Source organism: Camelus ferus, chromosome X (genome assembly GCF_009834535.1).
Source record: "Camelus ferus isolate YT-003-E chromosome X, BCGSAC_Cfer_1.0, whole genome shotgun sequence".
NCBI lineage: Eukaryota > Metazoa > Chordata > Mammalia > Artiodactyla > Camelidae > Camelus > Camelus ferus.
This window is the reverse complement of record NC_045732.1, coordinates 34,937,473-34,946,670: the sequence shown is the minus strand read 5'-3', so window position 1 is coordinate 34,946,670 and position 9,198 is coordinate 34,937,473. Positions and strand designations below refer to the sequence as shown.

Genomic DNA, 9,198 nt, shown 5'->3' with positions numbered 1-9,198 from the left:
CTTCACTAACCTGAAGGATGAATAGTAGTAGGGCTGAAGCTGGGTAAAGAAAAGTGATGTAGAGAAGCCAGCGTGAGCAAAAGCCCAGAGGATTGTTCTGTCATTTTTCTTCTGAAACAGAAACAGAAACGATCAAGTTCATATCCCTTAGTGGAGTGCCCCATTCAAGTGGAACACTTCGGATGAGAGAAGGGAAGGTCATACTCCAGTGTCTTCGAGCCAGTTGCATGTTTCTTCCCAGCTCTGCATTGAGTGGGGTCATGTTGATGGCTTGAAATTAACTATGGTGGAAGTATTTGCGTGATGGAAATTGGCAGCCACTACAGATCAGGGGTTTTTGTTTCCTGGAGATCTGGTTGTTAAACATTTACCAGCACACCCCTGGTCACTGGTTCCAGAGACCAGCCTACTGCAGATATGTCAAGTGATACAGTTTGAATTCTGCTTTTCACCTAGAAACTAACATATTTCTTGATCTTCTGCATCACCCACAAGCAGCCACTCTTGAGCTGAGAGTGGAATGGAGATGAGAAAGAGGATGTCGCGGCTGCAATGGTTTCATCACCCTGGTCTTTTCTGACTGTGAATCTTGCCACATTCACACATGCTCACATCCTGTGAGTTTTCCCACATTCGCAGCTTTTAAAGTCAAACATATGTTAAAAAATAAACTGACACTGTTTTCCTCAGACATTAATGCTCATTAACACACACCTAGACTCCCACAGCTTCATTTTCACACCTGTAATTTGATTTTACATGAATAACTAAGTCATTGCTTCCATCTGCTTGGAGTGATCCAGAAGAAAGTAACATTCCACTTTCAGAAGCAGATATCTGCTGTACGGACATCAACAACTTGCTCAGAATATTATCAGAGATGAATAATATGTTCCAAATACACCTGACCGTGACACTGACTCAGTTTCCATGGCAAAGGTCACATGAGCTATGATCTTCTAGGAAATAAGCACTAGACCAGAGGTCAAATAGGTAGAGCATATGACACTTTGTCATTTTCAGTCAATTGACCCCCCCCCCTTTTTTTTCCTTTCTCTTTATTGATCTGGCACAGATTTATATACCCAGAGCAGACGGGGCAAATTCCCTTGTGTCCCATGGATGGTGTCTCTCTCTGTCCCTGGAAAGAAAGGCAGCAGAGACAGATCAACTCATATTGACGTGGTGAGCTGGAGCAGGTTAGAATGGGACTGCCTCCATCTGAGAGGCAGAGGAGAAAATTTGATCCAACTCACTGCACGCTGGGAGTTTATTTTTCATATTCAATGCAAATTAGCATCTTCAAATTTATCCATATGCTTTTCCAGCAGGAAGAGGAGCTTTTGGTCCTGGAATTCATACCAAATGTTCTGGAGAATTGCACGAATAGCTAAATCATTTTATTTCTGCAGATTTAGTTGTTAGTGCCTTGATAAACAGGCACTAAAAACACATCTCAAAACGAATTGAAAGGGAGCAAGGCTGTCCCATTTTAAGAACTCATCCAGGAACAAGAAGGTGAAACAGAGAGAAATGTTTGGATTACCCAACTCACTTAATGGGGAAGACTTCCTCCCCCAAATCTACTGTTTTTTTTTGCTCCTAGTTAAATTTTTTGCCTGCAGTCAAAAGCCACTGTTTAAACCAACACAGAGTTGGCATTAATAATAATTAACAAATAGTAGGATTTTTTTCAAAAAGGACATATTGAAAAGTTTACATAAATCAGCTTTCCAAAAATGTCAATTAATTGATTCCACTCCACCCTGCCACCAACTTTTTTCCCCCTTTTCCAATTTAGAAGAAAGTGTAGAGTAGTTGAAAAAGCCACAAACTTAGGCTCAAACCCCAGCCCCACTGCTTTCCAGTCATGAGGCATCGAGCATTTCACTGATGTTCTTTGTGCTTCAGTTTCCTCATTTGTAAGATTGAAGCAATGATATCTATTGCCTGACATTGCTGCGTGGATTCAGGGAGATGATGTTTATATAGGACCTGTTCTGTAGCAATACATCTATACATTTTAAGTTTCATTCCCTGTGTCCAGTTCGGGAGTTCTAATTTGTAATACAGAAGTAAAGAAAAAATGCATAATTTGAGACTTTGTAGACCTGACTGCGGGATGAGAGGGATAGTGGAGGAACGTCATCATTCCAGACACGCAAGCCCATATTTTTGTGCTATGATGATGTGAGGAAGATGTGGCCGTGTTTCTAGAGAGATTTTTTTTGTTGTTGGTAACCTCTCTACACAAAATATTTTGTATTCTTTCAACAGCTTCTTTCTTCCTTCTTCCTTTCTTCCTTCCTTGCTGCTCCAACATGTAACTATATCCTTTCAAAGGGTCTGTCCTGCCAGTCTGTGCATCACACCTGAAAGTCAGAGCAAAAACCAACCTCCAGGAATTGAACTTGTCTTTTTCCCATGAGCCACCCCTGCTGGACCTGATTTGATCATTGATCTCATGTGAGCTTTCCAGCATAGCCCCTCCTCTGCTAGATTGGCTTGTGATTTGAAGAAGAGATTGTAGGTGCTTCTCTGTGTATCTATAGAGTCTTATTTCACATGAAAGAGATTTTTTAATAAAATCATACACATCTTCATTATTGGAAAAAAAAAAGTACAAAGCAGTTCTCCAAAATCCATTCCATCACCCTAAGGGATCCAGTCCCATCACATCAACTTTCTGCTAGTTAAATTTAAAATGACTTAAGAGGCTGATTGGCAAGGGGTCCAACTTCTTGCATTTGTATCAACCATCTCCCGTACCCCAACAGTTGCTTAGAGTCTGTCCTCTTGGACACTTGGAAGCCCCTCCTGGTGTTGGTCAGCCTGCTGCTTGCATGGCTGCCAACCCTCCTCAAAGCCCCCTGAGGGCCCCGGTCCCCTCCATCTGCCTGCTGTTGCCAGCTTCCTTACAGTGAAGTCTTACTGGCCTCCGGCCACTGTGGCCCATTAGGAGAGCCGGATCTCCTAGCCAGGTGGAGTCTAGGCATCCACTCCCAACAGAATTACAAACACCACTCCTCTCCCCGGTCCTGGGGACTCCATCTCAGGGATGGAAGCGTGTCCTCTTTTTACCCTTTGAAGCACAACGTGATCATTTGGCTCCTTCGACTTCACTATACAATGTTGCTTCTGGCTGGAAACAATACCAACTCAGCACAGGAACTCTTGGTTTTATGTAGGTGAGACAATATGAGCAGTTTTTTTAATTAATTCATTCATTGATTGATTGGAGGGGGAGGTGATTAGGTTTATTCATTTAGTTTAAGAGGAAGTAATGGGGATCGAACCCATGTCCTTGCGTATGCTGAGCATGCGCTCTACCACTTGAGCAATCCCCTGCCCCCTCGATATGAATATCTCTAATATTTTTTTCTAAAATTATTTTTAAATGAGTAGTTTGTTTTGTAGTTAACACCTTCATCAGTCAGGGCCCTGCAGAAAACAGATGACACACTCCAGGAGTGACTAAAAAGAAAGGGACTATTTATATAAGTATGCACAGGGCTAAGGGAATCAATGAGATTGGCGATGCACCTCGGGGAGTAACAAAAGTAAGAATTAAAGGGACAAATGGAGGGCGCTGTTTCTGGAACCCGGAGAGAGCAGTGGGTCTGGGAGAGGGGCTACCTGACTAAGGCTGCCGTGTTGAGGAAGGAAACTGTGGCTTGGCAGGGAGGTAGGGCAGGGGTGGGATACATTTCCTGACCTCTCTCCCCCAACCCTCTGACTTCCTGTCAGTGCCTCACATTGGCCCAACCCAATCAGAAGTCAGAGATCTGGTGAACCCAACTCATGCAGCACCGCGGAGGTAAGCCTCAGGACACATTCAGGGACAGAGAGAAGAGGAACATGGATCCGGAAGAGCAGACTGAGAAAATTGCCAGAACATCTTTTAATGCAGTAGGAAACATGAAACAGATGAAATGATTGAGTATTAAGAAAAAGAAGAGTTGTGTGCTGGTCAGCAGAGAAGGTAAGGGAGGAAGGGATGAATTGAACCATGAGGGACAAGGGATCCTCACTTCCTAGCTGCTCCCCAGAGTGGAATCCTAGAATTTGCAGTTAAATAAGTCCTCTTTTCAGTATATCCATGTAGAGAAGACCTCGTTTTCTCTCCCAAATGACCTCGTTTTCCAATCCACCATTAGAATTGCAGGCTTCAATTACTGGCTGAGATACCTTCAGACCACCCCCAACTAGGTGATCAATCCTCAGTGTAAAGACTAATGTCTCATACTTTCACTTTTTGAAGTTGGGGAAAAGAAGGAGGAGTGGTTCGGTTGTCTTCTACCGCGCCACGCATCATTCCAAAATTGATGTGAACCAACAAATGATTTCTTGTTTCTCCCAATTCTCCAGGTTGATGGGTGCTGAGCTGGGACCACATTATGCTTCATGTCATAGAGTTGAGATCACTCACATGAGTTCAGCCAGGAGCTTGGTTGGGATGGGAACATCTAAGATGGCTTCTCATTCTCCAGGGTTTCTCTGCGTGTTGCTTCCTAACATCCTTTCAGGTCCTCTAACCTGGGCTTCTTTACAGCATGGCAACAATCTTCCAAGGGGTGCTGAAAGAGGATGAGTCCCAGCGCACAAACATTTATCATGCTTGCATCATGCTTGCTAATGTCTCATTGGTCAAAGCGGGTCACATAGCACATGACCAAACTCAAAGGCATTGTGGGAGGGGTCTACAGGAGGGCACGAATACTGTGAGGTAGAGTCAGTCCATCAGCAGACTCTAATGTAAGTCCACCACAAAAAGTTAGAGACGAGCCGGAGGGGTCATCATGAAAGTGAAATGATGCGCAAAGGAATCAAGAAATCAAAACTTGCTAGGACCATCCTGTTACCTTAGTTTTACGAAGGTATTAAATATACGACATGCTCAAACGTTTGTTGCTGTGAGCGTGGGCAGGGCTGCTTCCAGATTTTATGAGCGTTTGTTTCACATGGAGTAATAATGTAGTTATTTATCTGGGAAAGTCATTATTGGTGCTCTCAAGGTAACAGCTTTGTCCTTCAGGTTTAGACAAAGGGAAAGAATGTCTTGGGAAGGGAGGAGGAGTGGCCAGAGGCAACAGGAGGATGCAGCTCAAGGCCATTTGGCACAGACTTAAGGAGTCAGTGAAGAACAAGAGCCCAGCTTCTCACCTCTAGCCCTGCACCTAGGAAAATGCAGCTTAATAGAAATCAGAGCTTGACAAAATCTGAGATATTTATTGAATAAGCAAGATACATTCTGTTCATAAATAGTTCGTAATCCTCAAGGTTTTGAGTTTGGAGGGGATCCCCAGAAAAAAATTCCCCCTCATTTGTGCTGTCGTGTTACTTCACTCCTCCCTCCTCCCACTCAGGTTAAGGGTGGTGGCTGTGGGTGTTCTCAGATTTCCCTCAGCCCTAAAGGGGTCCCAGGGTGGGGGTGGGGCATGTCAGTCTCGCATCGACTTACTAACTACAAACCCGAAGGTGGTCTTGATGTGAACATGGATAATCCCTGTGTGTACTGCTGTAAAAGCATCATCTATTTATGGGGTGGGAGGTGCACTCTGGAGCTCATGTGGGGCACTCTGGGTCTCTCCCTAGTGTCTCCCTCTGTTCCAACATGTCCCAACATGGCCTTATGCTTTCTGTTTGCCCTGGATGTGTAAACACATAAACCATAGCTATGAAGGATGCAGATTTTAAAAATCTTCAGATGAGTGCCAGATTTTAAACATTCAAATGAAGGTTAAATCAAAATAATCCTTTTCAGGCGCAGCCTTCTGGGCCAATTTATGAGCCACATGCAGAAATTGGTCTTTTTTTATTTCATATTTACAAAAGTCAAGACTAAAAACAGCAATGCTGACTTTGATCACTAAACTTTATTTATCTGACTAACTCTTAACTCTAGCATTCAAATCTATTTGCAAAGGAAAAAAAAAAAAGGTTAGCCATAATTTGGGGCTGAGGTGAAATTGGGAGACTGCAAAGAATGAAATGTACCACAGTCACTAAAGGCGACTCTGAAAAGGAATGTCAAAAATTGGTTAGAAAAATAGTTTGAGTAAAGGGATCATTGCTGAAATAGAGACAACATACATTTATGTTTCAAATTCTAGTACACTTGTATACACATATTTTTTTCTTTACTTTAAACCATATTTTATTAAATGGCTAAAAAAATCAATGTCAGGAAGCCTCTAAAAGCCTCACAGTGCTCTCTGCCTGCTAGTATTCACTTCCTTGAGTCGGGGCTGGACCTAGTGACTTACTGCTAATAAATAGAATACAGCAAAGATGATGGGATGTCACTTTGAGATTGGGTTGCAAAAAGACTTCCTTCTCGCTTGTGATCTCTCAAATGCTCTTTCTCTTTCAGAGTTGCTCTGGGAGAAGTAAGCTGTCATGTTGTAAGTTACCCTTTGGAGAGGTCCATTCGGCAAGGGACTGAAGGAGGCCTCCAGCTAACAGCCGGTGAGACTGTTAGTCCAATAACCTGTGAGGACCTGAATTTAGCCAACAACCATGTGAGTGAGCCTGGAAGCAGACCGTCCCCAGTAGAACCTTCGGATGAAAGCACAGCCCTGCCAAAACCTGGACTGTAGCCTTGTGAGAGACCTTGAGACAGAGGATCCAGGTAAACCACACCTAGATTCCTGACCCACAGAAACTGTCAGGTAATAAATTTGTTTCTAATAAATAATTAATGTAAATGATAATAAATTTAAATTTGATTCTAAGATACTAAGATTGGTGATAACTTGTTATGCAGCAGTAAATAATTAATACAGGATCACTAGTATCATATGATCCAGGAAAAAACCTTTTCTTTCTGCTGTTCTCTGCCTGTAAAGAACATTATTTCAATAAATCTATATAAAATTTTTAAAATCGAGATTTCTACATAGTTAAAGATTTTAAAGTGTCAATGAAGAAATCTCTTAAAGGGACTAACCAATCAGCGGGAACAATTCTACCAGAAAGTTCTAGTAAATTGAATATAATTGTCATCCACAACAAAGCCCCTTGTTAGCATCATAGAATGTTAAAATTCATCTTTGAGCAAAGATCAATTTTCATTCTGTATTTACCTTTTTAAATCCCTACTTCCCCTTGAAAAGGAAAATTATCTTTCACTAACTTGATCTTAACAACATTTAAAAAAAATCAATTTTCATCAACAGAATATATTGGATTGGCTTCCAGAGAGGATATTAATTAAGGCAGTCACATAAACAGAGTCAGATCTTCTCTGAACAAGTCTTATTTCATGCTTGAGCTCATTTTCACATCCTTTGGAGACAGCCTCTTTTCCAGGAGTAGCTCTAAGCCTGCGTCACTATTGGGAGATGACCATGTTGGCACATGGCCAGTAGCTTGTTTGTAGGACCTGTCCTCCCCCTCTCTGGCCAGCTAGTTCACCCGACTGAAGCTGTCTGGTCTAACAGTGAGGCAGCTGGATGAAGTCATGGCTGTGAATCAGCCTGGAAACAGCCCATGATGGTTTCTCATAGGTTTGGTGAATGACTGTCCATAGAAGGGAGGTCTCCCCATCTGAAAGGAATTGTGTTTCTTGGGTTGAGGCTTGGAAAACAGATACAAGTTGAGCTTCTCTCCCACCCTTTCCTTCACTAATTGCTTACTAAATAAACTAAGCTGTTAACGATGGAGTGATTTCCCTGTAGGTCTTAGAGTTTGTCAAAAACATCCAACTCATAAACCCAAACCAAGGAAGTTTACATTATGGGTATATGTCTTGGCAGATTACATGTAAAAAAAAAAAAATCACAGACATGAGGCCCCCTTGTACAGTCTGAAGCTAGAGTTCAGATTGTGCCAACATTTCCACTATGAGCTGTAATTCTAAGGGTCAAATGGGAACAAGGGAGAGAATACCCCACAGGGGTCTGACCATTTCTGAGAAGAGCAGCTTGGTGATTTTTGTGACTCAGACTTGGATGCCCATCTTTACACAAGTAAGATTAAAGATCAGATTTCAAGAGGACTCAATTGATTTTGAGTGAGAGATGAAACTTCTGATTTCTGTTGAGGCAAGTCTGGTGATTTGCATTTCTGGCAGTCAACAACATTGCCAGGCCTTCTGGGCCAGCCAAGGTTTGAAACTTCCAGAGTTTTCTATTGAGTTGCTCATATGAGACCTTTGGAGAAGAGCTAAGACATATTTTACTGGAAAACCTAAAGACTGCTGTAGATTCATTTGGAGCTGCCTCGGGTGAATAAAATGTCTCTGAGACCTGAAGACAGCTCTCTTCTGTTGTGCATTTAGATAAAAGTGGGCCCTCAAGAAAGGCCCATCTGATTTAGATCACTGATGTCAACTCAGTGTTGTCTTGGGGTGGCTGGCCAATAGCAGGGTGCCTTGTCTCAGACAACCAGTGGCCTCTTCTCTAAGAACTGGAACTCTGCTTGGTTGGTAAAATTCATGGATGATGTGTGGGTTTACTGCTGCACATGAGGGCATGAATGTGTACACCAATCAGAGCTGGAAGATTTAGAGATTATAGGCTGTGACTAGCGGCTAAAGAGGAAGTAGACTGGATTTGTGTTTCTAATTTCTAATTCCCTTCTTGCACTTCCACACCCTTTGTCAGGTGAGTTTGCAGTGCCTCTTAGGAGAGGAAGATTATCCCTGACTCATTGACTTTGATCTTGGCCATGTGACTTGCTTGGACCAATGGAATGTTGGTAGAAGTGAAAGGGTGTCAGTTTCCAGCTGAGATCTTAAGAGATGTTGTGTATTTCCACTCAGTCCTTTATTTATTTACTTTTTTTTTTTTGTACTTCTGTCATCAGCCATGAGAAGAACATGCCCCAGGTAGCTGCTGGCCCCAGAATGAAGACACATGTGGAACAAACCTTAACCCAAGTTGAAGCTTGGAGCTGAGCCGAGCTAAACTACACCTAATCTTCAGATCCCTGAGCTAGAAATAAATGCTTATTGTTTAAAAAGTCATCAAGTTTTGGAGTCATTTGTTACACAGAACAATTTTAACAGAATTCCGATTAATATACTTGGGACCCTCCATCTTCTCATGTTCAGATAGTAGGATTTTAATTCTATCATTAGTTATCATCTACCCCTACCTCCTCATGAGAACACCAAAGCCATGTCAGTGAGATGACAAGCCCGTGGCAGTAAGGTGACAAACTCCTGAGGTACAGATGTTAGGTAGCAGAGTCAGG

General features: G+C 42.4%; 1 long non-coding RNA gene across 1 annotated transcript; it reads left to right on the top strand.

The window, feature by feature from the left end:
- The first annotated feature begins 3,820 nt into the window (after positions 1 to 3,820).
- Positions 3,821 to 8,957, top strand: LOC106730798. The gene is made up of 3 exons (XR_001367252.2): positions 3,821 to 3,982; positions 6,374 to 6,671; positions 8,809 to 8,957. It is a non-coding gene; the product is annotated as an uncharacterized LOC106730798 (long non-coding RNA).
- The last annotated feature ends 241 nt before the right edge of the window (positions 8,958 to 9,198 follow it).